Source organism: Phyllostomus hastatus, unplaced genomic scaffold (assembly GCF_019186645.2).
Source record: "Phyllostomus hastatus isolate PE091 unplaced genomic scaffold, TTU_PhHast_1.1 phas_contig_29, whole genome shotgun sequence".
Taxonomy (NCBI): Eukaryota; Metazoa; Chordata; class Mammalia; order Chiroptera; family Phyllostomidae; genus Phyllostomus; species Phyllostomus hastatus.
Window position 1 is genome coordinate 4653445 of NW_025333835.1, and position 7043 is coordinate 4660487.

Here is a 7043-nt window from a genome sequence, read left to right on the forward strand (position 1 = left end):
AAGAGGTGAAGGGTGGATCAGAGAATCAATTTCTTGCAAGGCAAGAGAAAGAAACTTTTCAACTGGCAGGAGAGAGGCCATTTGCCAGGCAGTCTTTATGATTTGAAATGTGTGATTTTGGGTGATGTGATGTGATCCTTGCGTGTGTGGCTCATGCTGGTTTCATGGAGGCTCTGGGTTTGGGGAAAGCAGCCTGGATTATGGCTCTGTGTGTGTATCTTTTATGATGTTTGCATTATATGGCTAGGAGGACACACTCACCCCAAGAGATAGAAGTCCTGTGGCCAGGGAAGCCCTCCATACAAGGCTGCTTGAGGCATTTCCCAACTTACATAAGGGAAAAGGTTTAATTTTTCATTTTGTCAGTTGACAGCATTTATAAAAGTAATATCCTAATCATGTGCTAATACAAATCCTCTTAGGTGTGATGGTCTACAAAACCCTTTCTTTCTGAATTCACTATTTCCAACTCTTATGTTCAGGGTAGGTAGTTTCCTAAGATTCTTATTATTACTGTTTTATCCTTTTTGAAAATACTCTTTCATCTTCCTTAATTTATGTCCTTTTTATCATTTCTGCTCTAAATGGTACTTACTTTCTATTACTTGGCTATAAAATTGAGAGTTATGTCTCATATCATTTAGAAAATTTGTTCACCAAACAGACTCAGCCCCAGTGTCAGAGCCTAAAGATTCTCTCTGTGATGGTCCCTTAAAGGAAATTTAAAATTACTTAGTCCCACAGACACAGAGGATAATTTTTGGCAACTTGAGATAATATCTTTCAAGTTTTTCCTGGGGTTAAATTATGCAAAAAAGTATAAATACTCATGTTTCTTTTCTAGTGTATTTTTTAATATATGTTATTGATTATGCTATTACAGTTGTCCCATTTTCCCTTCTTCACTCCCCTCCATCCTGCACACCCCTTCCCACATTACCTGCCTTTAGTTCATGTCCATGGGTCACACATATAAGTTCTTTGACTTCTACATTTCCTATACTGTCTTTACCCTCCTCCTGTCTATTTTCTACCTACCATCTATGCTACTTATTCTCTGTACTTTTTCTTCCTCTCTGCCCTTCCACTCCCCTGCTGATAGCCCTCCATGTGATCTCCATTTCTGTGGTTCTGTTCCTGTTCTAGTTGTTTGCTTAGTTTGTTTTTGTTTTTGTTTTAGGTGTGGTCATTAATAATTGTGAATTTGCTGTCATTTTACTGTTCATATTTTTTATCTTCTTTTTCCTAGATAAATCCCTTTAACATTTCATATAATAAGAGCTTAGTGAAGATGAACTTCTTTAACTTGACCTTATCTGGGAAGCACTTTATCTGCCCCTTCATTCTAAATGAAAGCTTTGCTGGATAGAGCAATCTTGGATGGAGGTCCTTGCCTTTCATGACTTAGAATACTTCTTTCCAGTCCCCTTTTCCCTGCAAATTTTCTTTTGAGAAATCAGCTGACAGTCTTATAGGAACTCCTTTGTAGTTAACTGTCTCCTTTTCTCTTGCTGCTTCTAGGATTCCCTCCTTATCTTAATCTTGGGTAATGTAATTATGGTGTGCCTTGGTGTGTGCTTCCTTAGGTACAAGTTCTTTGGGACTCTGAGCTTCCTGGACTTCCTGGAAATCTATTTCCTTTGCCATATTGGGGAAGTTCTCCTTCATTATTCAGATAAGTTTTCCACTTGTTGCTCTTCCACTTCTCCTCCTGATAACCCTATAATTCAGATATTGGAATATTTAAAGATGTCCTGGAGGTTCCAAAGCCTCTCCTCATTTTTTTGAATTCTTGTTTCTTCATTCTGTTCTGGTTGGATGTTTCTTTCTTCCTTCTGGTCCACACCATTGATTTGAGTCCCAGTTTCCTTCCCATCACTATTGGTTCCCTGTACATTGTCCTTTATTTCACTTAGCATAGCCTTCATTTTTTCACCTAATTTGCAACCAAATTCAACCAATTCTGTGAACATCCTGATTACCAGTGTTTTGAACCATGCATCTGATTGGTTGGTTATCTCTTTGTCGCTTAGTTGTATTTTTTCTGGAACTTTGATCTGTTCTTTCGTTTGGGCCATTTTTCTGTCTTGACACACCTGTTACATATGAGGGGTGGAGCCTTAGGTGTTCACCAGGGTGGGGCAACCCACATCCTATGTTGTGGCACAGTATGTGGGGGAGTGGTCTGAGAAAGAACAATGGTGCTTGCCCTACTTTCTGGTGGTTTTCAGTCACTTCCCCTGCTTCCCACAAGCGAATTGGGCCCTTCTGGTGCTGATTCCTAGGTGGGTTGACTTGTGCACATTCTAGGGCCCTGTGGGTCTATCCACCAAACTCTCCTGTGAGGCTGGGAGTTTCTCCTGCAGAACCTTAACCCCCACAGGTGTTTTCAATCAGAGGTTTGAGACTTTATTTCCCGGCACTGGGACCCTGGGTTGTGTGGTCTGTCTTGCTCTCCAGTTGTTCCTCCTGGTTTATCTGCACACAAATGTGGGACTGCCACAGTCTTGCTGGCCAGCTGCAGCCTTTCATGCCCTGCTCCACAATCTGGTGCTGGGTCCACCACCCACCGCCTTGCTCACCCTAGTCACTGCCACTTTGCCACGAGTCCTCTCCCCATGCCCATCTCCACCCCTCCTATGGGTCTGGATGAGTGTGTCTTCTTTAACTCCTTGGTTGTTGGACTTCCATACAGTTCAATTTTCTGTCAGTTCTGGTTGTTTTTTGTTTGTAAATTGTTGTTGTCCTTCTTTTGGTTGTGTGAGGAGGCACAGTGTGTTTACCTACACCTCCACTTGGCTGGAAGTCCTTTTCTAGTGTATTTAATGATCATTGTATAGCAACTATGATGTGATGGGCCAGATCCAAGAGTTTGACAAATACTAACTCATTTTATTTTCTCAGCAACCTGTGAGGTAGAGACTGTTATCACAATCTCTATTTTAAAAATGAAGAAAATGAATTACAGAGAGGTCAATTTACTTGTGAAGGATACACAGCTAGCAAATCACAGAGCCAAGATTCAAACACCCAGCTGGGCTCCAGAGCTCCTTTGCTTAGTCACCTCCCTTTGCTATGTTCTCTGCCTTTTCTGATAGTTTTCCACAATACAAGCTGCTTTTGTTTTCTTTGCTAAGATCAAAATTTCACATCTAGCACTTCTGGGTCATCCTTTAAAATCATGAAAAGGAGGTTCCAGCCAAGAAGCATAGGCAGAAAATGTTTCACTTCTTCACACAACCAAAAGAAGGATAACAACCAATTTAAAAGCAAAGAACTGCCAGAAAATCATTGCAATCAAAGTCCAACAACCAAGGACTTAAAGAAACATTCATCCAGACTTGTAGGAGAGGCAGAGATGGGAAAGAGAGGATGCATAGCAAAACAAGGAGGTGGGCCACAGGGAAAGTCCCACATTGACACATGGATAACCCGAGAGGTACAATAGGGGGGCAAGACAGACTGTGAAATACAGGGTTTCAGCACATGAAACTAAAGCCTCAAAACCCCAGGCTGCTAAAACTCTGTGGGGATTGTGGCAGTGGGAGAAACTCCCAGCCTCAAAGGAGAGTTCATTGGAGAGGCCCAGAGTTCAAATGTACACAAACCACCCACCTGTGAATCAGCACAATCCACTTGTGGAAGCAAGGGAATTGACTGAAAGAGGGATAAGATTAAAGCTAGTATATTGTTTCCTCTCTGACCCCTCTCCACAGACAGCATCCCAACACAGCAAAGAGAGTTGTCCCACTTTGATAAATACCTAAGACTCTACCCCTTACCACCTAACAGGTATGCCAAGATAAACATGGTCCAAATGAAAGAACAGATCAAAACTCCAGAAAAAGAACCAAGCGACAAGAAGATAGACAACCTGTCTGGTGCAGAATTCAAAACACTGGTAATCAGGATGCTCACAGAATTGATTGAGCTCAGTCACAAAATGAAGGAAAAAATGAAACCTACACAAAGTGAAATAAAGGAAAATGTACAGGGAACCAACAGTGAAGGGAAAGAAACCATGACTCAAATCAATGATTTGGAAAAGAAGGAAGAAATAAACATTCAACCAAAACAGAATGAAGAAACAAGAATTCAAAAAATGAGGAGAGGCCTGGGAACCTCTGGGACAACTTTAAACATTCCAACATCCAAATCATAGGGGTGCCAGAAGGAGAAGAGGAAGAGCAAGAAATTGAACGCTTATTTGAAAAAATAATGGAGAACTTCCCTAATCTGGCAAAGAAAATAGACTTCCAGGAAGTCCAGGAAGCTCAGAGAGTCACAAAGAAGTTGGACCTAAGGAAGCACACAGCAAGGCACAACATAATTACATTACCCAAGATTAAAGGGAAGGAGAGAATCTTAAAAGCAGCGAGAGAAAAGGAGAGACTTACCTACAAAGGAGTTCCCATTAGACTATCAGCTGATTTCTCAAAAGAAAATTTGCAGGCAAGAAGGGGCTGGAAAGAAGTATTCTAAGTCATGAAAGGCAAGGACCTCCATCCAAGATTACTCTATCCAGCAAAGCTGTCATTTAGAATGAAGGGGCAGATAAAGTGCTTCTCAGATAAGGTCAAGCTAAAGGAGTTCATCACCACCAAGCCCTTATTTAGGGACATATCTAAAAAGCGTAAGATGATCAAAACTATGAACAATAAAATGACAACAAATTCATGACTATCAGCAACTCAACCATAAAAAAAAACCTAAGCAAACAACTAGAACAGAAACAGAATCACAGAAATGGAGATCACATGGAGGGTTATTAGCAGGGAGGAGGTAGGGAGAGAATGAAGGAAAAGGTACAGGGAATAAGAGGAATGGTAGGTACAAAATAGACAGAGGGAGGTTAAGAATAGTATGGAAAATGGAGAAACCAAAGAACATACATGTATGACCCATGGACAGGAATAAAGTGGGGAGAGAATGCTGGGAGGCAGGGGGACATTGCAGGGAGGAGGGAGATAAAGGGGAGAAAAAATTGGGACAACTGTAGTAGCATAATCAATAAAATCTACTTGAAATAAAAAATAAAATCAGTATCTCAATAATGGATGACCCAACCCATTTTGATGATGAGCCGGGGTGAGCCAGTGAGGCCACTAACCATAAAAAGACCAAATGAAGGGCCACTCAGACGGAGTCCCTCAGAAGGCCTTTGCTCTACGAAAGTGACAGATTTCTTGATACTGCAGGTATATCAATTATAACTACTGGTATTTTAAGCACATTTGATGTAAAAATCACTGCTTTAATACACTAAGGAATATACTCATATATAGATTGAAAATGTTTAATCTGCTTTTACTCAATTTTAAGTGAAAAACACTGTTTGAACATATGAAAACTCAGTGTTGATCAGAGGGTTCAGTCCCTGGTATTTTATAATGTCTGAACTGAGCATCCTCCCTTTAACACCCTGTCCAGTGTGGCAGCAGCGTAGCAAGATTCCTGTTTCTGCAGATATTTGTAGAGTATCCTTAGCTGCCATTACAAACTCTGTCCTGCATGAACGTGCTCCATGGTACCTGATCTCTCTGCAGGAGTTCCCATGCACATGGAAGTTTGAGAAGTTTGCCTGTTAGGTGCAGGTGCTGACTCAGCAGTCCGGGATTTGGGGGGGGGGGGGGGCGGGGCAGGTGGCCTGAGTGCCTACATCTCTAACTGGGTGATGCCACTGCTGCTGCTGCTGCTGCTGGTCTGCCCAGCTCAATTTGAGTTTCAAGGGTCTAAAGCTGAGGTTCTCAACCTTGGCTACTCTATTGGAAACACTTGGGAAGCTTTGAAAAATCCTATTGCCTGGGTTCTATCTTCAGATTTTAATTTAATAGGATTTAAGTGCCCTAGGGTGTGGCCTGGACAGTAGTTTTCTTATCTCCTGAGGTGAATCTACTGTCCAGTTGTGATTAAGACACTACTTCAGAGCAGTGGTCCTCCAAAATGTGGTTCTGGACCAGCAGCACTGGCAGCCCTGGGGAACAGGTCAGAAATGCACATTTTTGGGTCCCACCTCAGACCCAGATCAGAAACAAAGTGTAGGCTCAGTATCTCTGTGGCAAGAAGCCTCCATGGTACCCTGATGATCATTAATGTGTGAGAACCATGGATTTAGAGGCTCATAGAATATATTTTCCATTTCTCTACTTTTACCCCCTTCTCTCTCCTCCTCTCCTCTTTCTCCCTCCGTCTCTTTCCCTCCAGCCCTCCCTAATATGTGTTAGCCATTGCAGGTCTATGCCAAAATACATGGATAAAACACCAGGAGTCTGAGGAAGGGTGCGCAGAAAGCTGCCCAATTGCTGCCATATATAACAGTATTTGTATCATCACAATAACTGACAGTTGGTTACTTTTAGTTAATTTAGGTATTTTGTACCCCAAGCAAAAATAAACTCAATGCAAGAAAGTTTTCTAAATCCTTCATTTACACATATTCACATTTCTACTTAAAACCAATAATGTCATACTGCTTAGTTAAGTGGAAAGAAACCCAATAGGAATAGTTTTAATATACCGTTTTGCCAGTCACCATCCAGTGCTCCTCATGGGTGCCAATAGATCTATTCATGTGCCTAAGCCCAGGCCAAAACAGAGCCACTGTCGTTAAACCACCTGTGAGCTTCCAGGGTGATGTTCTCAAAGTCTGTGCAACTAGGTCTTCACCTACGTCTTCTTAAGCTCTTCATCTCTTGAGACTGTAAGTCCCTGGGCACTTGAATGTCATTGCTCTGCACATCTAAGGAAGAGGGCAATATTCATGAAGGGAAGCACAAGGAGGCAAAGCAGTTCTTACTGGGGAGTTTCCATGGAAGAAGAGGATGAGCAGAGCATGCAGAAACCCCAGGGCTCTAATATGAGCACGTGGTTACCTGGCATGCCATTTACTCCAGGGGAAAGCCTAATTAGCCTCCCCCAAGGGAGAGGAAGAACACATTTTACATGTATTCTGCCTAAGGACATTAATATTAGCATTTCTAAACTGTGGCAAAATACACATAACATAAAATTTTCCATCTTAATCCATTCTAAGTGTTCAGTTA